The sequence below is a fragment of the Marmota marmota genome, unplaced genomic scaffold (genome assembly GCF_001458135.2).
Source record: "Marmota marmota marmota unplaced genomic scaffold, marMar, whole genome shotgun sequence".
Lineage (NCBI taxonomy): Eukaryota > Metazoa > Chordata > Mammalia > Rodentia > Sciuridae > Marmota > Marmota marmota.
The window spans coordinates 5,848,443-5,873,293 of record NW_025999943.1 but is presented as its reverse complement, the minus strand read 5'-3'; the positions used below and the strand labels follow the sequence as shown (position 1 = coordinate 5,873,293).

Sequence of the window (24,851 nt, the reverse complement as noted above, 5' to 3'; positions counted from 1 at the left end):
ACAATCTAAACTTGTTAGCCTGATGTACAAAGCTCTTCGCAGACAGATTGAACTTTCTATCTCTTAGCTGGACTCCTACCACTTCTACTCATAGCACTCCCTACTGTGTGCCTAGAGAAGGCTCTGGAAATAGTAGTAATCATATTCATATCCATTGACGTTTGCTAGGTATCAAGTATGAGGCTAAGAACTTTTTGCATGTTATTTTATTTATATAATGTAAAAAGATAAATATTTTGATTCTGCAATCTGTGTATGGGGTGAAGGTGGGAGTTCATAACCCACTTGAATCAAAGTGTGGAATATGATATGTCAAGAAATTTGTAATGTTTTGAACAACCCACAATAAAAAATTAAAAAAAAAATAATAAAATAAAGATATTTTTAAAAAGATTAAAAAAAAAAAAAGATAAATATTTATTAATTATATTATGGATGAGGAAACTATAGCTCATGCTAAGGGTAACATCAACTGACACATGCACTATTTTACAGCTAGTGAGCAGCAGAGGTCAATGTCAAGTCCAGACAGTCGGATTCCTGGTAAGTGGTGGTCTTATGTCTTGCCTGAGAACCCCAAGGACACCTGTAGTCATCCTTCCATGAAAGAACTTCAAAAAAAGAGCAAAACACAAAATATTTTAATAAGAGAGATATTGTTTCTTCATATTGATTGGTAAAATTTTAAGTTCAAAAGATGCATCAAGTAAATGTGTAGCAAAGTATGTTGTCTTTTTGATGAGATGGAACACAGAGGTCCTGATCCACTTTGGGTAATTAAAGAGTCTGTGACACATCTTGAAAGTGAAGAGGTATGAATTCCGGTGCCCTGGCCAAATTCCAAACCACATAATTATACCTTCTGCTTTTTACCTAAAAATTTTCTCAGAGTTTCAACTGAAAAATAAATTTTTCACTTCCCCCTAGTTAATGTTACCACTATGGCTTGTCAGACATCCTTGTGCTTCTCTAAGCAGGCCCCTTTCTAAGTTTCATTGAATAGTCAAGTTTACTGTTCAAGGTGGCTCAGAATAACAGATACCATTTACACATCTTTTCATACTTTTGTTAGGTAAATATAGTAAACATGGTCAGCTTATTGCTTATTCCTAGAAAGGATGTATATAGGTATATAATTATATCTATGTGCGGATAGATAAGTAAGGAAAAAGCAAAATCAAAATAATAGAATAGAACAAATGTGAGAATTTAGAGAATTATATGAATGCTTTATTTGAACTACAACTTACCTCTTCAAAAAATGTTGGTTGTGGCTGTCATGAATGTTTATTGACATGATGAAAATAAAAGGAATGTTTTGACTTTAACTGATAAAATAAAGATCAAGGAAACTTGCAAGTGTCTTTCTGAGCTAGACTATGCAATAACTTTCCAGTGGAATTGAAATTTGTCCCAATTAATTATACTTGAAATGTAATAACAAATAGTAATCAAAGTAGATATCTCTTTATTAACATTGATGACATACTATTTTACCACTCTGTACACATGAAATAGAAATCCTTGCTAAATATTTATAGAAAAGAAGTATAGAACTAGAGAGAAATTAGTTTTGATCATGCTTTTTATATTTCAAATGAACCACTAATTAAATTTATTAAAATTATACACTTTATTAAATTAGCACAGTGCTAACATTTATTGAATAATGTCCTCAGCATTGTGCTAAGTGTCATATGGGCATTGTTCTGGGAAGAGTACTATGGGTTTCCCTGAACTGCCAAATACGGAAATAGGGCAAAGGTACCCCTCTTTACTGTTGAGGTAGAGAACCCAAGCAATCTCAACACTAGTTTTTTTTAAAATGTATATTAAACATATCCCATAAAGTAATGACTTCAAATTTTAATTTTTTTATCAAAACACCAAATTTTAAAAGAATTTTATACTTATAATGAGTCTACTTAGTAAACTAAGAAGAGGAACAGATGGTCAAAATTACCAAGAATGATTGGTCTGTGAATAATCATTGTTTTAACATTATAAAACCGTATCTCATTCCACGTAAAGAAACCTCTAAATTTTCACTTTTTTAAAAATCTAAAATGTTAGCATTCTAATCCCCAAATAACATAGTTATCGTCACCACCAAAGCAAGACTCCTCATCCATAATTATAGCTTGGTCTCCATAAAGCAGAAATTAAACTCCTAAACTAGACAGAAATAGGAAATTTAAAAGGGAAAATAGAAGGGAGAACAGCGGAGGAGATGAAGAATAAGAGAGAAAGGAGTGATAGGAAAGGGGAGAAAGAGCAGAACTGAATTAACCAAACTATGTCATATGCATTAAAAACATTAGAAACAATGAATTTCACTTGTAGGCATAACTATTATGTACCAATTAAAAATAAATTAATTAAATTCCCAGTCTAATATGCCTTTGCTTGTATAGTAGACCATACAAAAGGATCTATAAGCATTTGGGTGCAGAATACATGCCATGCATATTTAATCTGGTTCGTGTGTATGCATGTCCATTCACTTCAACACACCTCTCTTTCCTCCAAAGAAGTAAAAACTGTATTAGGAAGTTTTTTAGTAAGATGAAATTTTTTTTTGTTTTTGTTTGTTTTTAAATCTGTTTTGCAGGATTTATTGTTTTAATTCCTTCCAGTTCTTAATATCTTTATGTAATGCACCTTGCTAATTGTTGTTTTCTTCTTAAAGAAAATGACAGCTTTGTGAAATGTCCTAAATGCTGTTAAATTGAATTACAGAAGCCTTTGATGAAGGGAGTAAAAACCAAATAGTATTCCCTTTCCTTTCCCAGGGTGCATTTCTCTTCCAGATTTTGTTTTGATCAGTACCATTATTGAAAATGTCTGCTACCCATGCATTTTTTCCATTCCAACAAAAAAGTTATTATTTTTTATCTTTCTAACTTGTCACATATCTGTTAGCCATTACAACCCTTTTTTAAACTAACATTTTTTAGTGGACACACACTAATTTTTTAACCTCTACATTTTGCCCAGTGGTGTTCTTCTTGGGTGTAAGAATGGTGGGGTGTCCAAGTATTTTGCAACATCACTAGGGTAGAACCAAAACACCAACACTTTGAGTGAGAATTCGCTGTTCCAATTCCTCAGCAAATTCTTCCAATCATGCAGCATCCCAGTGAGCAAACCATTTTAGAAAGTCTGATTAAGTGTAAACACTAAGTTATGTCCAGGGCCAAACCTAGGGGACCTGGGAGATCTACAGGCTCAGCTTTGTAAGAAAACTGCCTCAAAATAAAAAATAAAAAGGACTGGAGATGTAGCTCAGTGGTAAAGCCCTAGAACAAAATTTAAAAAGTCAAGGTTATAATCAACTTTTTGCTGTGTTCCTTCCCTATGTTTTTAAGTTATTTGGTTCAATGTTAACTTAGGTCTCCTATTATTTCTTTTTCATCAACGTAATTGCTACATTCAGGGCCAAATGGAGTCATTCTTTGAATGTCTTCACCTGTCTTGAAATTGGGGTGGATGAGCTATTTTCTGTCATATTGGTAGCACAAACCTGATTCAAACCCAGTGCTTTGCACAACAAGATTAGGATCACCTCTATAATTCCACAAGTTGCATCAACAAAAGTATGTTTCATTTCAACCAAAGCCACATCGGACTCCTACCTTTATCCCCATCACCCATTTCAAGGTCATTCATATGGACTTAGGATGATTTCTGTTCTAACTTTGAACTCTTATTCATTTCCTATTAAAGGGGGGAAAATAATCTGTGGTTAATCTTAATCAATTTTGTGCTAACCTGACACTAGCATTCAGAGATAAGATCTTCCTTCCTTTCTTCTATTCTCCATAACTGGCATCAAGCTATGAACTCAGGGTCTTAAGTCTGTTTTCTATTAGGCCTCACTCTGAAATAATGGCTATACATCTGAGCAGCAGTCCTGCTCATCCAGCTAGGGGTGTCTCCGTTTTTTGGTACTGGCCCTAAAGAGAAAAATGGCCTCCTCAATAACTCATTTGCCCCCTGACCACAAATAAAAGAGTTGCTGACAGCTTCATTCATTTGTGAGTCTCTCCAAGTAGCAGTTTGATTTTAAATCTCCCTTTAAAAGCCTTTTTGAAATAATTTCTTGTTTTCTTTCTTTCTTTTTCTTTTTTTTGCTCTTCTATGACAAGTCATATTATATTTTTAGTCACTCGTATCCTAGGCTTCATATATTCCATTATAAATAAATTAGATTTGCCTTTGCCTGAAAAATATTTGTGCATTGTGATTCTCTGTTCTCTGATATCCAAAGACATCTGTGATGATAATGTTTACTAAACTCATTCTAATTTGCTTGTTTTCCCCTTATATCTGCTCTGATTTTCCTTACCATTTTTTTTCAATATCCAAATACTTTCGCTATAGACTATGATGGACCGGTTAATCTACTCTGGATATACGTGCTGGAAAGTCTGTGCAAAGAAAAATGAAATTGAAGAAAATATTTTACATGTTAACAAATTAGAAGAAGCATAGATCTCAAGTCAGAAACTCTAATGCAGTACACAGTGGCTACCGTTTGGACCTGGAATGTCCCCCAGAGGCACATATTGTAAAGACTAAAGTTCTCAGCTTGGCACTATTTTGATAGGTAATAGAAACTTTAGGAGGTGGGCCAAGGGGAAAGTTTTGGCTTATAGGTGGTATACCCTGGAAGGTGATTATGTGATTTCAGTCCAGTTCTCTCCGGGTCTTTCTCTTGTATCCAACATAAGGTGAATGAGCTTCCTCTGCCAGCTGCTCCCACCGTGATTTGTTGCCTCATCACAAGCTTCATGGCAATAGGGACAATCAGCTATGGGCTGAAACCTCCAAAATTGTGAGCCAAAAATAAACCTTTTTTCTTCCTAAGTTGACTATCTCAGGTATTTGTTGAAGTAACAGAAAGCTGACTAACACAAGGTGTTCAACATATTAATTTCTTTCCCTAAGTTAGTTTATTCATCACTTGGCATGATAACTCTACAACTTTCATGGTGTTGCTATGAGGATTAAATGAGATAATTTTCTGAAAGTATCTTAACATCTAAAACAAACTACACTAACATACTCTATTATTAAATGATGTAGCTCTGTATATTACATTTATTACTGTCCTGAAGGAGATGGTCACATGCAGCTGTGAATGCTTTGAAACATAGATTGTTATATATGCAGTATCTTCCCAGATGCTTTCACTATCTCCTCAAAGAAGCAAAGATGTATGTTACTTTGGATTGTAAACTGAAAAATGGGTTGTGATCTAGAGGAAGATGGTAAGAGGTTATGCAGTTATATAATTACTGAGTAATTATTTAGTCTATACATTTGAATTTTTTCTTTATTTAATGGCTCTTATCTTCCTTCTAGAAGTGGATTTTGGCTCTAGTCAGTGTTCTTTTTTGATTGCAAGAGATGGAAATTCTTAAACAGTGACCAATTGCCTCAGTTTGGCTGGGAATTGAGGTGTTTCCTGGCAGTGGACTATCAGTGTTAATGCTTGGCAAATTAAAATGTTTGATAACCCTTCTGTCAGGGAGTTTATTGAAAGAACATGCACACACAATTCATGTGAAGCTTAATAAGGCTTCAAAATAACCACCACTAGTCAGTTTTATGGCCCAGCCATACATCCTCGTATATCAGCATATATCAACTCCATGCTCTTCTGTCTTCTGACTAAATTCCCTTTCTCAACTTTCTTTTCTACATAGCTTGATTTGTACTAAAATGTAAACATCATGGGCACAGACTATCCTGAGTCAGGATATAGATTTTTAATTTCAGGTGAGCCATGACTGAGCCATGGCCAAAAGTGAACAGAGAAGTGAGGCCATGTGTGACCAAACACTGGGATTTTTTGGAAAGAAGAGCATGGAGATTAGTCCTATCCCTTAATGGGGGTATGTGTAGGAAAAGTTTTCCAATCTATCTGGCATGATTCTCCCTGCTACTCAGTCTTTCCTCCATCAGTTCAAGTTTATTCTCAGATGCAAGTTTGTGGACAAGTATGAATGAAGTACAAGCATAGGACTTCTCACTCTGCAGCCAAATGCCCTTAAGTGATCATAACTCTTCACGCACATCATATTCTTCCAACAGACCAGTTCAAAGCATCTGCAGGCTTCCTCGGGTCTCTAGCCTCTGGTTCCAGATTTCACGATGTGCTTTTAGAGGTTTCCAAACTTCCCTTTAGAAGAGAAATGTAACATTACAATATGTCCCAAATTTTCTTAATTCACTCATGAGATTTAGTTCTATACCAATAACCCGGTATCATCTGACTTTCTCATATATCTTAATATTTTTTGAACTTTTTGTTTGTCAATGCAGTACAGAGGATTGAAGCCAGGGGTGTTCTGCCCTATTTATTTACTTATTTATTTATTTAGCACTGAGGATTGAACCCAGGGACACTTCACCACTGAGCCATATCCCCAGCCCCTCGCCTTTTCTTTTTTTTAAATTTTGAAGCAGGGTCTCACTAAGTTTCTTAGGCCTTGCCAATTTGCTGAGTCAAGCCTCAAACTAGGATCCTCCTGTCTCAGCCTCTGAAGTCCCTGGGATTACAGACATGCACCACCGCACTCAGAGTATATCTTAACATTTTGATTTCATCAACTATGAAGACTTTATGTTCACTTTTTGTTAGAGTCTGTAAACAAGTCAGGATGGCGCCTGGAAAATGTTAGAGTCTGTAAACAAGTCTGGATGGTGCCTAGCAAAATGCCAGAGGGAGTGGTTTGAGAAGTAACACCAGCGAGCCATTAAGTGTGGAGATTCCTTATTGGTTGACTGATGTATCTAGTTTATGCTAATTAGATAAGCTGTGTGGAATGTATAAATACTGCTCCTGTCCTGCAATAAACGGCTTCCACTCCTGCTGTATCAACATACACAAGTTGCTCACCACACCNTATCAATGTACACAAGTTGCTCGTCGCCCCCGGTTATTTTGCCCAGCCAGCCTGGCTGCGGCAACTTTTGGGAAAAAAAAATGCAACATGGCTTGCAACAATTAAACTTAAAACCTTATATTCTTCAAATCCTCTATGTAAAGTATATAATTCATAGCATAAATGCCTAAGGGTAAAAGCCTCAAAAAATACTCCACAATTGAAACTTCTGCTGTGGTAGCCCCTTCTGTATTTTAACTATATAATAAAACCAGACAATATCTCTTCCTACCAGAGAACTTTCACCCCACTCCTTTAACTAGTATGATTACTAATCCATTCCTGTATCACCTCAGAACTTTCATTTGCTTTTATTTTTATTTTGATAAATATGTAGAATCAAATGTTGAGAATCTCTTAACAGAGATTTATTTTCATTACATATGGAGACTATCCATAAAAAAAGCATTTTTCTGTATTTATAATTGACATAGTTTATCTTTTATAATTATCAAAACCGATACCACCTGTCTTCCAAAGACATCCTTTGAACAAATTTTTAATCTCCATTTTATCAGGAAAATCCTCTTCTACCAAATAAGCTGGGTCATCATGCATTTAGTGTAAATGATAATTTACTGAGTTTCTACTGCTATTCTAAAATAGTCATTGAACTCTTCAGAGAAATTATGACTTACACTCTGTGATTCAGTTAGAATTTATTCAACTAAAAAAGCTGAGGTGGCTCACTGATTCACCGAAATATTCTCTGAAATTTTTTTAATCATCTTGATACATTCAACCTTCAAATATACTCATCATCAGTCATTCAAGAAAAGATTTAAATAAGATTTTATTTATCAGGTGAATATAAACATTATCTGTAAGTTTGTGATATGGTTTGTAAGATAAATCCTCAACCCATGGGCAGTTTAAAAGCTTTCCTGAGCTGACAAATGAAAATCTTATTCACTGTGGCACACATTCATTTTATTCAGTAGAAATTTCATTTTGCCTTATAATCAATATGTATGTATCTCTCATATTTTTAACTTCTTTGTCCTTCCTGCAAATAATTCTATAGTCCCTCATCACTCTCAACTAGATTATTTCCCTTGTAAGTAGTGAAATTCTCTTCTCTCCATGATCCACATACAAGTTCCTGCCATACTGATCTTCTTAAAGCCCTGCTTTCAATATAAAACTTATACCAATGACCTCTAATTTCTTTTCTTTTTTTTTTTAGTTATAATTGGACACAATGCCTTTATTTCACTTATTTATTTTTATGTGATGCTGAGGACCGAACCCAGGGTCTCACACGTGCGAGGCGAGTGCTCTACTGCTGAGCCACAACCCCAGCCCAATGACCTCTAATTTCATGTCAAAAAAATTCATTCTGAAGTAGCAAAATGATGAAATCATGAATCTTAAGTCAGAAGGAATCTTAAGAAACATTTAGTCTGACCTCCTAAAGGATTCAAAGTATAGAATTTTTTTGCATCTATTCAGAGAATATTTACTGCATACCCACTTGTTCTAGACACAAGTATAGACTTTAAAGATAGTGGCGGTGCACAGAACAAATTATAGTTGCTGTCTTAGAATTCACCTTGTAAGTGAGGGAAAAACAGACAAAGAAAAAGGAAAAATAATCTGCCAGTGATGCATACCATGAAAAAAATAAAATCAATGGTAACTGCATGGCTACTTTAGATTGGGTCATCAGGAGGGTTCACTAATTTCCTAAGGTTGGGAAAACAAATAATGACATCCATGGTGGCTTGAAACAGCACAAATGTATTCTCTCAAGTTTCAGAAGGACAGAAGTCCAAAATCAAGGTATCAGTGGGCTGTGCGCACTCTCAAGGCTCTGGACGAGACTTTCTCACCACTTCCATGTCCTCGTGGCATAAGAGATTTCTTGATTTGTAGCAGCATAATTCCAATCTTTGCTTCAAGAGTCACATGGCCTACTCCTCTTCTCTGCATAATTCTCTTCTGTATCCTTAAACAGACACTTGTCCCTGGGTTTAAGCATACCTGGGTAATCTAGGATCCACTCAACATATCTAATTACTTCTGCAAAGACTTGTGCAAGTAAGGTAACAGGTTCCAGGGGTTAGGATGTGGACTTATCTTTCTATCGACCGCTATAAAAGGATTCTCTAAAGAGATGACATTGAATTTGAAACTTAACTTTCAAGAAGAAACCAGATGTGTAAAAATCAGGGAAAGAGTTCAGAAGAAGAGACCAGCCAGAAAAAAGTCCCCAAGCTTGACATGTTTAGGAAATAAAAGAAAATTGGTGTGGCTAAAGAATCATGGTGGAAAGAATATTTAAAAATGTGCTAAAAGGACTGGACTGATCCCTACTCTTTTAGAAGATATTTAAAAGGTTTCTCTAACTTAGCATTGATGTAAGGAGGCATATGAATCATTCGGTTTTGTGTAAAAGAAGTCACCAGTCACCAAGGGTTGTACACAGGACATTAGGATAATGTAATTTAAGTTTCAAATATTTCATTCTAGCTTCTGGTTAGAAAGCAGATTCTGGGGCTGGGGTTGTGGCTCAGTGATAGAGCACTTGTCTAGCATGTGTGAGGCACTGGGTTCAATTCTCAGCACTGCCTATAAATAAATAAAATGAAGATCCAAGGGTGAGCAATTAAAAAAAAAGAAAGAAAGAAAAAAAGAAAGCAGATTCTAAGGAGCCATGAGGGAAAGCAAGGAGACAAGTTAAGAAATTGTTTATGTAAATACTTCAGGGAAGACTTAAATGTGGCTGCCAGGAGTTTTTGTGGGGAGTAAAGTGTATAATTTCACAATATATTTTGCAGATATGATTGATGCAATTTGCTGGTTGATTGTGTGTAGAAAGATGAGAGAAAGAGATGAATCAAGGATGACCCCTGAGTTCTTTATACAAAGTGTTACTGTTTCCTGAGCTGAGAAGGACTGTAGAGGAACTTATTTGAGGCAGAAAATTCAAGGGTTTGATTGTCCCCATGATCCATGCAGAAATGTCAAAGAGTTAGATACTGGAATGATCATTAGAGCAAAATGTCAGCGCTCCAAACAACTCTAGTAGTTATCTGACCTCAACTTGGATAATATTTCCAATCACATGATTTTAAGAAGTTGGTTGAATTGTTGGACTTGAACTTAGGGCCAGGTTATACACCTCAAGCAGCCACTGTTCTCTTTAATGACTCCATGCCCTCTCTGCGTGCTGTCCTGACCAACAAGCACAACACAGGGATAGTCAGTTCATTTGCCTAATTTATTCACTTTATTTCTTAAACTCAGGTTTCTCTGAAATTGTGAGGGGAATGAAATTCTAACAAGCTGGAGTTATAGCACTAGTCATAATGATTTACACAGTTTGCCAAGCTATCAAACTACTCTGTAGGGAGTGTCATTATTGGATATTTTATAAGTGTGGGGTGTTTTTAAAGCCTTTTTGCACTCACATGTAAAAGAGATTTATATCTATGCACACTCACATAAAAGTATATATGTAAAACATGATCTAAATGTGTGTGTAACCGAGACAAACCCATATATATACAGTTACCTCATACTAGACAAAGGCACCAAAAACATACACTGGAGAAAGATAGCCTCTTCAACAAATAGTGTTGGGAAAACTGGAAATCCATAGGTGGTGTAATGAGATTTGATCCCTATCTCTCACCCTGCACAAAACTCAACTAAAAGTGGATCAAAGACCTACATATTAGATCAGAAACCCTGCACCTACTAAAAGAAAATATATACCCCACTTTCCTTCACGTCTGCTTAGGAACCAAATTCCTCAACAAGACACCTAAAGCTCAAGAAGTAAAATCAAGAACCAGTAAATGGAATGGTATTAAAAAAAGTTCTTCACAGCAAAGGAAACAATCAAAAGTATGAAGAGACAGCCTACAGAATGGGAGAAAATCTTTGTCACCTGTACCTCAGATATAGAATTGATCTCCAGGATATACAAAGAACTCAAAAAGTTAACACACACACACACACACACACACACACACACACACACACACACCACACACACAAACAACCAAATAACCCAGTCAATAAATGGGCAAACTTCTGTGAACAGGCACTTCACAGAAGAAGATATACAATCAACAAATATATGAAAAAAATTTCAACATCTCTAGCAATTTGAGAAATGCAAATTATAACTACACTGAGATTTCACCTCACTTAACCAGAATGGCAATTATCAAGAATATAATTATCAATTATAAATGTTGACGAAGATGTGGGGAAAGGGCACTGCAAATTTGTGCAACCACTCTGGAAAGCAGATGGAGATTCCTCAAAAGACTTAGGAATGGGGGCTGGGGATGTGGCTCAAGTGGTAGCGCGCTCGCCTGTCATGCATGCGGCCCGGGTTCGATCCTCAGCACCACATACAAACAAAGATGTTGTGTCCGCCAAAAACTAAAAAAAATAAATAAATAAATATTTTTTAAAAAATTCTCTCTCTCTCTCTCTCAAAAAAAAAAAAAAGACTTAGGAATGGAACCACCATTTAACCTAGTTATTCCACTCCTCAGTATATATCCAAAGGACTTAAAAATCAGCATAGGGGACAGGGATATAGCTCAGTTGGTAGAGTGCTTGCCTCCCGTGTACAAGGCCCTGGGTTTGATACCCAGCAAAAAAAAAAAAAAAAAAAAAAATCAGCATACTTCAGTGATTCAGCCACATCAATGTTTATAGCAGCTCAACTCACAATAGCTAAACTATGGAACCCACTTAGGTGTCCTTCAAAAGACAAATGGATAAAGAAAAGGTGGTATATGTATGTGTGTGTATATATGTATACTGGAATATTACTCAGGCATCAAAAAGAATGACTTCATGACTTTGACAGTAAATGGATGGATCTGGGGACTATTTTACTAAGTGAAATAAACCAATCCCCAAAAAGCAAAGGTAAAATGTTCTTTCTGATATGTGAATGTTAACATACAAAAAGATGAGGGGAGAATAGATGTTCAATGGATTAGACAAAGCGGAATGAAGGGACAGGAGAGGGGTTGGAATAGAAAAGACAGTGGGATGAATCTGACATAACTTTCCTATGTACATATATGAATATACCCCAGTGAATCTCCGTATCATGTACATCCATAAGACTGGGATCCTAATCAGAATAAGATATTCAATGTTTGTATAAATATAAGAAAGAAAAAAGAAACACATCACATCACTGCTTTAAATAAGAATACCATGGTAAGTATGTGAAGAACTTAGAAATGTTGCACATAAACCAACTTGGGAAACTCAGTACAAATGATGCATTCTGTTCCAGGCCCCCATGACTGGCACTCATTTTTATCCATTTTTGTTCCTTCCAGAAGCCAGTTGGAAACTCTATGCTGTGTTGCGATGAGATTCATCTTACAGTGAGAGAATGCTAAAGCCTCTTTTCCCCTGTTTTTACTCGGGTGAAGAATGGTCGGTCTCAGGCCAGTACCATGGACTTAGAGCTAAGGATAAAATTAGGTTAGTGATTAAGCATTTTGCATTGTCTGATTTGGTGTAGGAGCCTTTGTTGTCCTTAGTAGACAACAGCAACCATGGACAAGGGTTGTTCCTAGGCTGAACAAACAACAAAAAGCAATGAAGTCACAAAGTGGGGAATACTGTAATATAGAGGCATAGCCCCAGGTACCTGAGCTGTCTTAGAGTCATTCTGCAGTGTGGCCATTGCAATCTTATAACCTGCTGTATTTCTCCCCAGACACCAGAGAGTATTTGGGCTTTGAACCAACACATGTGAATTTGAATTCACTTAGCAATGTGTGACTTATGAAATTCATTTAAATTCTTCTATACTACTTTTGATCTTATCTAAAAGGAAAAGCAATGTTTGAATTCTATGAATTTTGTTTTTCATCTGTAAAATTTTAATGATGTCCCTTATGAGATGGCAGGTTGATTTTAAATATATTTGTATTGATTTTATTCTTTTTTTCTATTTATTTTTATTTGTTTATTTATTTTTATGATATTATGGATTGGGACCAGGGCATTCCACCCCTAAGGTACATATTCAGCCCTTCTTTTTAAAAAATTTTTTATTTGTTTTAATTAGTTCTACATAACAGTATAATGCATTTATGCACTCTGATATATCATACATAGATGGGATATAATTTCTCATTTTTCTGAGTGTACATGTTGCAGAATCATATTGGTCATGCAGTCACTATATACATACAGTAATAATGTCTGTTTCATTCTACTATCTTTCCTATCCCCACATCCCCTCCCCTCCCCTCCTATCACTTTCATCTACCATTAGGTAATGCTATTCTTCCCTAGTGCCCTGCCTCACTTATTGTGAATTAGCATCTGCATATTAGAGAAAACACTCGGCCTTTGGTTTGACTTATTTCACTTAGCATGATATTTTCCAACTCCAACCATTGACTGGCAAATGACACAATTTCACTCTTCTTTAAAACTAAGTAGTATTCCATTAAAAAATTTTTTTTCTTCATCCATTCATCTCTTGAGGAACACTTAGGTTGGTTCCACAATTTAGCTATAGTGAATTGTGCTGCTATAAACATTGATGTGGCTGTGTCCCTGTAGTATGCTGATTTTAAATCCTTTGGGTGTAAACCAAGGAGTGGGATAGCTGGGTCAAATGGTGGTTCCATTCCAAGTTTTCTGAGGAATCTCCATACCGCTTTTCATAATGGTTGCACCAATTTGCATTCCTACCAGCAATGTATGAGTGTACCTTTTTCACCACATCCTCGCCAACATTTATTGTTGCCTGTATTCTTGATGATTGCCATTCTGACAGGAGTGAGATGAAATCTTAGAGATGTTTTGATTTGCATTTCTCTAATTGCTAGAGATGTTGAACACTTTTTTACGTATTTGTTGATCAATTGTATTTATTCTTCTGTGAAGTGTCTGTTCAATTCCTTACCCATTTATTGATTGGGCTATCTGTTGTTTTTTTTTTTAACTTTTTTGAGTTTTTTATATATGCTAGAGATTAATGCTTTATTGGGGGTACATGTGGTAAAGATTTTCTCCCAATGTGTAGGCTCTCTCCTCACTTTATTGTTTCCTTTACTGAAAAGAAGCTTTTTAATTTGAATCCATCCCATTTATTGATCCTGGATTTTTCTTCTTGTACTTTAGGAGTCTTGTTAAGGAAAGACATTCTTCATAGAAATAGAAAAAGCAATCGTGAAATTTATTTGGAAAAATAAGAGACTCAGAATAGCTAAAGCAATCCTTAGCAAGAAAAGTGAAGCTGGAGGCATCACAATACTAGACCTTAAAACTATCCTACAGAGCTATAGTAACAAAAACAACATGGTATTGGCACCAAAACAGACTTGATGACCAATGGTACACAATAGAGGACACAACAGAGACAAACCCAAATAAATTTGGTTATCTCATACTAGTCAAACGTGCCAAACACATTCTCTGGAGAAAAGATAGCCTATTCAACAAATGGTGCTGGGAAAACTGGAAATTCATATGTAGCAAAATGAAATCAAACCTCTATCTCTTACCCCACACAAAAATCAACTCAAAGTGGATCAAAGACTGGAGCACTAGAACGGAAACGCTGTGCCTAATAGAAGGAAAAATAGCCCTTCTATTTTTTTTTTTTTTTTTTATTTTCACACAGGGTCTCATTAAGTTGCCCAGCCTGGTGTCAAACTTGTGTCCCTCCTGCCTCAGCCTTCAGAGTCACTGGGATTACAGGCATGCAACTGCTTTGATTTTTCTTAATTACCATCAATACTAAAACCCACTTTTTAAGTTGTCAGAGAATTTGATACTAACAACTTTAAAAACGTTGGTTAAAAAATAAAAACTGTGGGGAAACATCTAGAGAAAGAAGTTGAATCATAACCGGTGATTACAAAGAGGGAAGAGATGGGAAGAAAGATGGGCACCTTCAGAAGAAAGAAAATGCAAAGCTTCAGAAAGGAGAAGTTAAAGATGCATTATTGAGGATGGCTGAGCTCCAGTGCAGCAAACCACCAGAAGCATAGTGAGAAGTGGTGGCCATAGAAGGCTGGGGGAAGTCTGTCTGCTTTGAATTTCAAAGAATATCTGTCACCCAATGTAGCTTACCCTTGCCATGTATGGAAATGCAAAGTGAACTAGCAAATTACAAACAAAAAGACAGTAAAATCAAAGGTCAGCTTGGAAAAAAATGGTAAAATGTGGACTTCTCTAAATTGATCAGTTTTTAGCAATGTCAATCTATTGCATAGATTGAAACGATAACTTGAAACATGCCTTAAGTATCTCTGATGTGCACCATAGGAATTTTTCCACTATGTTAGGTAGCTATGATAAGAACACTATGAGCTAAAGGTGCTGCAGAAAAAGTTGAAAATGTTTAGGGAGGTGACATTGCCCATCCTTCATAGCAAAGAATCAACTGAACAACCACAGAACCAAACTCCAGTGTCTTCCAGTGAGGGAGCCATTTATCAAAGGAAGGAAAAATAAAGGTGCTTGGATAGGACACTGCAGTTTACAATCCCAGGTCTTTTTTTGATCTATTGCTTTGTTATCTAGCAGACAGCCATTGCTGCATTCAGAGCTAAAGGGGGAAATGTGGTGTGTGCCTAAACTTTTTAGCATGCTGGAGCTCCAAAAGCACTAAACTGGAGTGGAACCAGCTTGAACTCAAGGACAGTTCAGCAATTTGAGAAAGGCCAGAAGTTCCAAGGGAAATCGTGATCATAAGTAGAGGATGAAAAAGATGGGCCAGACTTGTGGAGAGTTTTTAAAGTTATCAATGAATTCGAGATGCAGATATTTTTAAATTGTATATCAGCTGCCTTTTTTTTTTTTACAGCCAATCCTCTTCATACTCTTAAAGAAGGAATAAAAGTAATAAAATTATGGTTCATTCATTGATCCAAGATCAAATACATTGTACCAAATGGCCCTTGGACACCAGCCTCATTGTCCCAGTGTTCAATGATGCTTTTTCTACCAGGAACAACAATCTGCACACTCCCAAGACCACGTGTGCTTCAGATATCTTTGTCCCATCCAGTGTACTCTTTCAGTTCCCCAGAATGGTTTCTTTTCCCTCAGCTGAGTCCATCTCCTCTTGAGTGAAATTAGGACAGAGACATCACCCATCCCTTCCTGGAGGGTTGGTCAGTATCCTGATTGATGCCCCCAATTGGACTCACCCTGGTCCTCCATTGCAAAGTAACTTGAATGTCGTTATTCCAATTATTTGTATCAGTCAACATTTAATTTTGATTCTGTGGGTGGAACAGGGTTATAGTCCAATTTCTAACAGGACTAGATTCCCTTTTCTATTCCTTATTAGTTTTGTGGCTTGGGTTAGTCATTTCCTCCCACTCTAGGCCTAAGTACATTTGTTATGTGGGCTCTGCTGCTCTTACCCCAAAAGGGCTTTGTTAGTAATGGTTTCTTTCCTGCATGGCAAAGACATTGCTACCAACGGAGTAAATTAGAAAGAAATTGAATGTGGTCTCTGAGGTGAAATCATGAGTTAAGTTTTGGACATGCTAAGCTTGAATTAATGTGAATGTACCAGGTAAGCCTGTTTATGTCTTTGCTCTTACCTGAGATCTAATGAAGACTCCAAAGTAGAATTTCCCTAGAGTGATATGCATATTACCTGAGCCTGGTCTAAGTAAACTGCTTTAAAACCTTCCATGGCTCCCTGTAGGCTAACATCCAAGCACAGCATGAAATTTAAGGCTAACCATGGACCTGCTTCCATTCTCTAGGTGTGATGATGATCTTGAAAAAAATGATGAATTGAAAATGATGAATTGAAAAAAATGATGAATTGAAAAAAATCAAACTCGTAGAAACAGAGGAGAGGGTTATGCAGGGTAGAGGTGTTGTCACAAGCAGGATGTGGCAGTTGTGCCATTTCCAGCTCTGGAGACCTAATGTACAGTGGGTGACTATAGTTAGTGATAACACATTAGACACTTAAAACCTCCAGGGAGAGCAGATCCTGAGCATTCTACACACAACACAACACACACACACACACACACACACAAGTATGTGAAGTGATGAATATCTCAATTAGCTTGATTGTGGAAATCCTTTCACAAAATGTACATATATCAAAACAGTACACTTTATACCTTGAATGTATAAATTTTGTCACATCTCAAGAAATTTGAGAGGTGGAATTCAAGTTCTATATTAAAAGCATAACTCTCCTATAACAGGAAAAACACAAGATAGGAAAACACACCTTTCTGTAAATAACAAAATGGCCACCTTCTGTTACACAAAATATTCTGGGGGAGCATCATCACCATCCTTATGAAGTCAGCATCTCTCTTCTACACAGAACCCTGTGGCAGGTCTATGTATATTTCAATCCCACTTTTCAGTAAAATGCTAAACTTCTCTCCTTGTCTTTTGCTTAACATAATCTTCACATATTTCAAGAAAAGCATCAACTAGCTATTTTAAAAACCTTGGTCTCTGCAGCATTCAAACATTGGTACAGATGACAGATGGGTTCCACAACCATCTCATTATGGTGATTGTTATTATTTAAAACAAAATTATTTAAAAATCTATTTGAAATCTTTATGTTGTATGGGCTAAAGAATAAATAAATAAAAATAAGATCCCTCCTTTAGATAGGGATCTTTTTGATTTCTCCCATTAAAGATAGAAATCTGAACCATTTGTTCAGGTCATTTAGGTGAGTGTATTGTGTGACAGGTAGGTGTGTGTGTGTGTGTGTGTGTGTGTGTTTCATCATTGCACCTCACATTGCAGGAGTTTTTATTTGCTCTTTTAAAATATTGACTCTAAATTTATCTTGAACTGCCTTATATTCACAGCACACTCATTAATTTTTTGACCTGATCTAGTATTTCAGATAAATTCTTTACCCTGACACAAATCGATAATGAAATGCAGGTTTACCAAAGCTTCCATTATCTCTGCCCATTTTTCTTAGGGATAAAATGTGATATAGTAAACATCTTGCCTTTGCTTATGTGGTACTTCTGGGAATGAAACAGTCTGCCCTCAGGCAAATGGATCCCAAGCCAAGGAGGGATGCACCCTTCATATTCTGTTAATTGATTGAAAGGGCAAATGATCTATAGGAGAAGTTGCATCATTAGCTTAATTGAGGGCAAAGCCTAATTAGAGGGGAAATGGAGTAGACAGAGCCAGAGACACAGCAGGCCTTCATCTGTGATGTCAACAAACAAACCTTGTAACTAGAACCAGACAGAGACTTGCAGGCCTTCATTTACATCTTCAGTTTCTGTGTGTGTGTGTGTGTGTGTGTGTGTGTGTGTGTGTGTGTGTGTGTGTGTGCTTGGCCAGGGGAAAAGCAAAACTTTACATACTTAGATAGGAATCAGTTCCTCCCAGGTGGAGCTGCCCAGTGGGAATCAATATGTTTTAAACAAGTTAACTGAATTGTATATATTTGAGAGGGTAATCTGAAACACATTTGAGCTCTAAATTTTGGAGGCAGGGGGGACTGATCCTATTCTCACTTGTAGAGGGGACTGGGAAGTAAATCAACCAAATAAAAAGATCTTTCTTCCCCCAACTTAAATGTGGGCTGATTATAGTGGAGATTTATTTTGAATATGATTATATTACTAGGAACCGATATGAAGTATTTTGCAGACGTTTGAGTCCACACCAATTTGTCCCATAATAAATGGCCTTTTTCAAATTGCTGTAAAATTATCCGGCTTAACAGAAAATGGAAGATATTGATCCCATTGCATGGAAGTGGCAAATGAACAAATCCAGGCTCTCCTACTTCTGTAAGTGAACTGCTTTCTAGCAACTCCTGGCTTCTTGGGTATCTTCTTAGAATCAGCAGCTGCTGTATCATAAACAGCAATATTAAACTGTACATACTTTTTAAGTGTTTCAAATTTGGGGTTCCATTCTGAGCTGAGACTGACTGGGGGTGGGGGTGGGGGTTACAGTCAGAGCATGTGCTTTCTTTCAGAAAACTTTCCACATCCAATTCACCATGGAGTGCATTTTTCTCTGTCTGTGGCAATACAAACAAAACCTTTCACAAGAAATGCCACTTAGGAGAAATAAAGAATGCAAGCAGACATGTTTTGGCTACAGCTCTCGTTATTAAAATACATGGGTATTCTTTCATCATTCACTGTAGTCATTGACTTTACAAAACCTGCATCCCACTTCTTCTCATGATTACACAAATTTTTCTACAGTTAAATAAAAAAAAATAGCAATTTTAGTAAGTAGAATAAATGACTAATAAAATATCTTGGCTAAAAAAAACCACACATTAATTACATTTTGATTTACCATATAGCTAGGTGCCACATTTGAGCAATAAATTAGTCTTTTTGTATATAAGGGAAATTCTAATGAGAGTGGGCAGGAAACTAGTAACACTTTGTTAGGAACTTAAAATTGTATCAGTATGTTGGCTCATTAGAAATTGGGATCAATTCTAATATTTTCACATTTAATAAGGAAATTCTCTTTTTCTTTTATCATTCATTTCCCTGGATATTTATATTTCTGCTTTTCTGATTTGATTCGTGTGTAAACTTGATTCGTGTGAAGGTTTTCAAATTGCCCAGTTGTATTGTCAAAACCATATCAAGGGGAAGAACAAATCACAAAGTTTGATTTTAGGAGTGCTGTTGTTATGAGGAAGATATACAATTAGTTGAAGCCACTGATCTTCAGAAGAAACATACATATTCCATGTTCTAGAATAGTTTTCTTTACAAATGATTAACTTACAAATGTCATCAAAAAAATAACTCAGGAATCAGTAGTTTGACTTCCCTCAACCAGATGACTGAGGGCAGCTGGACTCATTCAATAACAAATATTGCATTTTTGGTTAAATGCAAGGAAAAATCTCCTTTTCTCTCAGACTGCATTTACTGAGAAAGGGTTCTGAGGCAACGCAATGCTTAATTTTTAGTGTAATTATAACATTCATTTTCTTATATCAAAATCTAGGAAGTTATTGTCATGTGATAGTAATATTTTCACTATAAATCCATAAATATCCTGACTGACCCTTAATGTTTTTTCTAGTAGAGATGTCTCAGAAAAAGAAAAGGTGACCCTAGGGTAAGAATTCAGATCTTGGCTAGAAGTAGATTTGGATTGACTGACTTTGGTTCCACATCTATACCACATTGGCTTCAGGAGAATGTAGCTGAGGGCCTTTGCCACCTAAAAGGCCTTGGAGAGGAAGAAAAAGCCCAAGTCTCCTTATGGCCTAATGCTAACACCTGAACTGGTGATGAACACTGACCAGAGCTGGTAAAGGAAGAATATGGGACACAGAACTTCATTTCTTAGACTTAAAATCCTCCCAGTCATGGGTGCCATAATCAGAGAACCTAAACATCATCAGCAGCACTTTGTTAAAAATCCACACCTTATATTTTTAAAAAACTCAGAAAATAACACTAGTAATTTCTCTGCATGGTATCAAGATGTGTATGATTAATATTCACATTTTTTCCTAAGTGCCCAATACTGAGTACCCCTAATGTTTATCTTCATAATGAGTCCCCATTCTTTGATTTTACAGTTTGATTTTTTTTTTCTTTTGAAACGACTTGGGTTTGAATCCTGATGCTATCACTTAACTAGTCATAGGATCCTGAGTACTGCTGAAACTTTTCCTTTTTATTTTCAATTGTAAAATCGGAATAATAATTACATTCACTTCACTGGATAGTTGTAATTGTTAATGGAAATTACATGAGACAGAGGCAGTAGAATTTGTGGGTCAATGGGGCTGGGGTTGTGGCTCAGTGGTGGAGTGCTCACCTAGTACCTGCAAGGTTCTGGGTTCGATCCTCGGCACCACATAAAAATAAATAAATAAAATAAAGAATTGTGTCCAACTACAACTAAAAAATAAACATTTTTTTAAAAAAACTGGGTTGCATATTAAAAAAAAAAAAGAATTTGGAGGTCAATATTTTATTCTAAGCACAAACTGTGTCTCTCATGAGTCACAACCCTGCCCCAAAGCACACTGAAGTGACTCAGGAAGTGGGCTAGGGAATAAACTGATAACCATAAAGGGAAGGTAGGGAGTGGGTGTAGTCCACAGCAGATAAGAGATTTCCACAAATTCCTGTAGATAGGAGCATCGGAAAACTACTAAAAAAAAAGAGGAGGAATCCACAATCCAGAAAATGCCCACAAGGAAGCTGAGCTGGAGCCAGTCTCTGGACAGTAGGCTCAGAGTGGACAACAAGGAGAGTCAGTGAAAAATGGAGCTAAAACAGGGAGATTAAAACAACTTCCACCTGAAGTTGGCTCCACTTCCCCAACCCCACTCCTCCAACCCTCCTGGGGCAGAAAAACTGGAATTGCAGCCCTGCATTTACCTCCAGGCTAGCCACTGTAGGCCTTATCTTTAAACAGTGAGCAATCTTCCTGTTCAAAGTCAATACTTCCAGCATGGAAGGAGAGGATAAACCTCTCCTCGATCTGTCTTGTGAAGGCCCAGCTGACCTCTGGCTTTCTGCCTGTGCACAGTGGTAAAGTGAAGTCTGCCAGTACCGCTGATGTGACTCATTTGTATCCTGAGCAGATTCCCCACCTGAGTGGGATATCATTGTAGAAACTGACTTATTTGCAGAACAACTACTTATATCTACATTTACACCTGTAATAAAGCAGGCCTTCATATTCCAGTTTTCCATTTTACAACCATGTAAATAACCAATAATTACAGCTGCAATACACAGCAGATATCACTTTTTAAAAATCTTTACATTTTTAATTTAATTAATTCTTCAGGATTAAAACTTCTGTTAAGTAGGTATTGCTAAAATCACTATTTTATAAGTGAGGAAACTTAGCCACATAGAAATTTAATTATTTGTCCAAAGCCACATAGTTAATAAGTGATAGAGCTGAGGCTGAAAGCCAATAATCTGGCTCCCAGAATCTACATTCCTAAAAGCTATGCAATGCTGTCTAAACTTTTTTTTTTTAAAAAGGCTTGTAATAAAAGCAGCAAGATAAAAAACTAGAAATCATTCAGAGAACAGAAAAAGCAAATTAAATTTTAATTATTAGAGTCAGAGATTGATTTGAGAGTTTATTTCAGGAGAGCCATAAACATAGGAACAAGAGGGAAAAAAAGAATGAGTTGCTAAAAGTTGAAAATAGAATTGTCAAAAAATAAGGGGGAAAAATCAATATTTTGAATTAAAGATAAGGTCAAGGAAATATTGCAAAATGTACCTTCATTAAATTTTAGCATATCATGTTTAAAGAAAACTTCCTGGGCAAAGGGAAGAGCATTTGCTTATAAGGGATGAAAGACCACACCACAGACAGATAAGAGACTTTCATTGACTACACTGGATGAAAAAATGTTTTCAAAGTCAGGCCTTTTCAGCGTCATGAAGAAGTGTTCTTGGAATGCACTACAAATTTAACTGTAATCAGGATAGGCCAAAAGGGCAACATTTCCACGTTAAGACTGATCAAACAAGATATAATGGTATATGCATGTTTTTTATGTTTAAGTAACCACCAAAAACCCTAAAATATAAATAGTTGAAAGTCTACAATTCAAGAAGTATGGGAATGAAAAAAGATCATGAGTCAGGGAGCTATTTGTATGGCATGCTGTTTGGATGTTGATTTTTGTTTTTCATCATTTTCAAGTATAAATTTAATTTTATATTCTTTATGATTGAAAAAAAAATGGATCAAAGGCACCATGTTGGGACCTAATATAGGTAGGCATTAAATGCTGGTGATGCATTCTCCAACACGGCTCTATTTACTAACATTTGCTCCACTGCATAGTTGCTGAAAGAGCTCAGGTAAACTATTTAGCTTTCCTCTGCCTCAGCTGAGTTTCCATAAAATTAGAGAAAGGTGGTGATCACTGTTCTTGCATGTGCTTAGAATCTACTCATCATTCAATAAATACTACCAAATAAAAATATATGTAAGTTTAGTGTGGATCAAAACAACTCTCTTCTTGATTGTATACAATTTTATTTTAGTTTAAGAAATTAATTTAGAAAATTCTTATCAGATATACAATGAAGTCCAAACCAGTTCTGAGAAACAAGTTCTTAAAAAGCTAAACATAACTTGCTAGTGACTATAAACAAATTAATATCATTTGTTTTAAAATTTGAGTCCATGCTGATTATGTAAGTTTTGATATTTGTACTACTGTAGAGATTCCATATTCATTTTATAATTATAACATCATTAAATTTTATATTAAAATTAAATTTTTATATTAAAATCACTGCATTTGTTTTATGATTGTCCTAAAGATTGCTTCATAGGATGTGATTATTCAAACATACGGATTAGCATGTGGGTACATGTCAATCTTGGAAGAATGTGTCTTCATGGCAAGCACTTAATTTGAGTCTCCTGTATCACTGTTTCAAGAATAGTAGTTAAAACATAGTACAGAAAATATCTATGATCTGAAAGAGCTGCTGACCACTGGTCTGCAACCAAGTAGTAGCAATCAGGAAAGTTGGGTGCTGTCACTTCCTGAAGCTCCTATTTGAACTATATCACAGAAAAATAATCAAGGTCATTAAGAAAAACACACAGTGTTTTGTCTGAGATGACAGCATACTAGCTACAGTATATTGGTGCAATACTGTTCAATTAAACCCTTTAAGAGAATATGCTGAATGTATTAGTTTCTTATTGTTGCTGTAACAAATTGCCATAAACTTTGTAGTGTGAACAACTCTTCCTTATTATCTTACATGTTTTATAGATGGATTTCACTTGGCCAGTCAAACTGTAGGTTGGGCCACCTTCTCTCTGCTGAAGATGCTAGGAGAGAAATCCTTCCAGCTTCTGGAGGCCATCTTGATTCCTTGGCTCACGGCCCATCCTTCATCAGCAAAATGTGTTACTCCAACTTCTACTTCCATTGTGACCTCTCTTTTCTAAGTCTCACCTTCCAGCTTCCCTCTTATAAGAATCCTTATAATTACATTGAGTCCAATCACATTCCAGGATAGTCTCCCATCTTGAGATCCTGAGCTTGATCACATCTACAAAGGCCATTTTACTATGTAAGGTAATGGTGGGTGCAGGATGCACTCCCCACCAAAAGACACACCTTGGCATTCTGAGTATTTAAAGCTGAAGGAAAGTGAGAAAATCACAGAAGCCCAAAGGCCATTTCCTGACTGTCTCTGCCTTTCTCCCTTCAGGACATAAGAAGAATTCATTGACCTCATTCTGGTGAAAGAGGGATTCTGTGCTGCACTCTGATGCTGATGAGAATATGAACAAAGGGATCTTCATTTCTCAAGTTTCCTGTGTCACATAAAACTTTAGTTAAATAAATTTGCAATGCTTTTCTCATGTTGATCTTTCTTTTGTTATAGGTGTGCCAATCATGACTCTTGGAATAGATGAGGAAAAGTTTACTTTTTTTCTCCCCAGCAGTGACATATTTGAAGATTCAGGGGTTAAGGGTGTGGTATCTTCAGGAAACTATTATTCTATCTACCACACTGAAGTATGAAATAAATCTCAAAAATATATTATTTTGAGCACAAATAGTCATCTTGAAAGAAACCAACAAATTTAATCAAATGAACAAACCAATGGCACATACTGAACCAGGTTTTTTTTTTTTTTTTTTCTATGACTAATACCAAGAAGAGAAAACACGACTTGACATATAGCTATTATATTTGATTGGCATAGTGACTCAGGAGTTCATGTCTTTAAAAAAGTACTTTTACCTTCATGGATGCGATGTATTAATGAATATGTGGGAGGTAGGAGGAGGAGGAGGAAGTTAGGGAAGGAGGGAATAAAGCACGACTCATTTATCATTTTATGTCAAAATGACTCATGAAAGTCATAAATGGGAACTTTGTTATCCACTGAAATCATTGAAGTTGA

General features: G+C 36.1%; 1 long non-coding RNA gene across 1 annotated transcript in view; it reads left to right on the top strand.

The window, feature by feature from the left end:
* LOC125616340 overlaps window positions 1-24,290 on the top strand; it is a 72,587-nt gene extending 48,297 nt beyond the window's left edge. Inside the window, exons 2-3 of the long non-coding RNA XR_007346961.1 lie at window positions 496-543; window positions 24,149-24,290. This is a non-coding gene — a long non-coding RNA (uncharacterized LOC125616340). The remainder of the gene's footprint in view (window positions 1-495; window positions 544-24,148) is intronic.
* The last annotated feature ends 561 nt before the right edge of the window (window positions 24,291-24,851 follow it).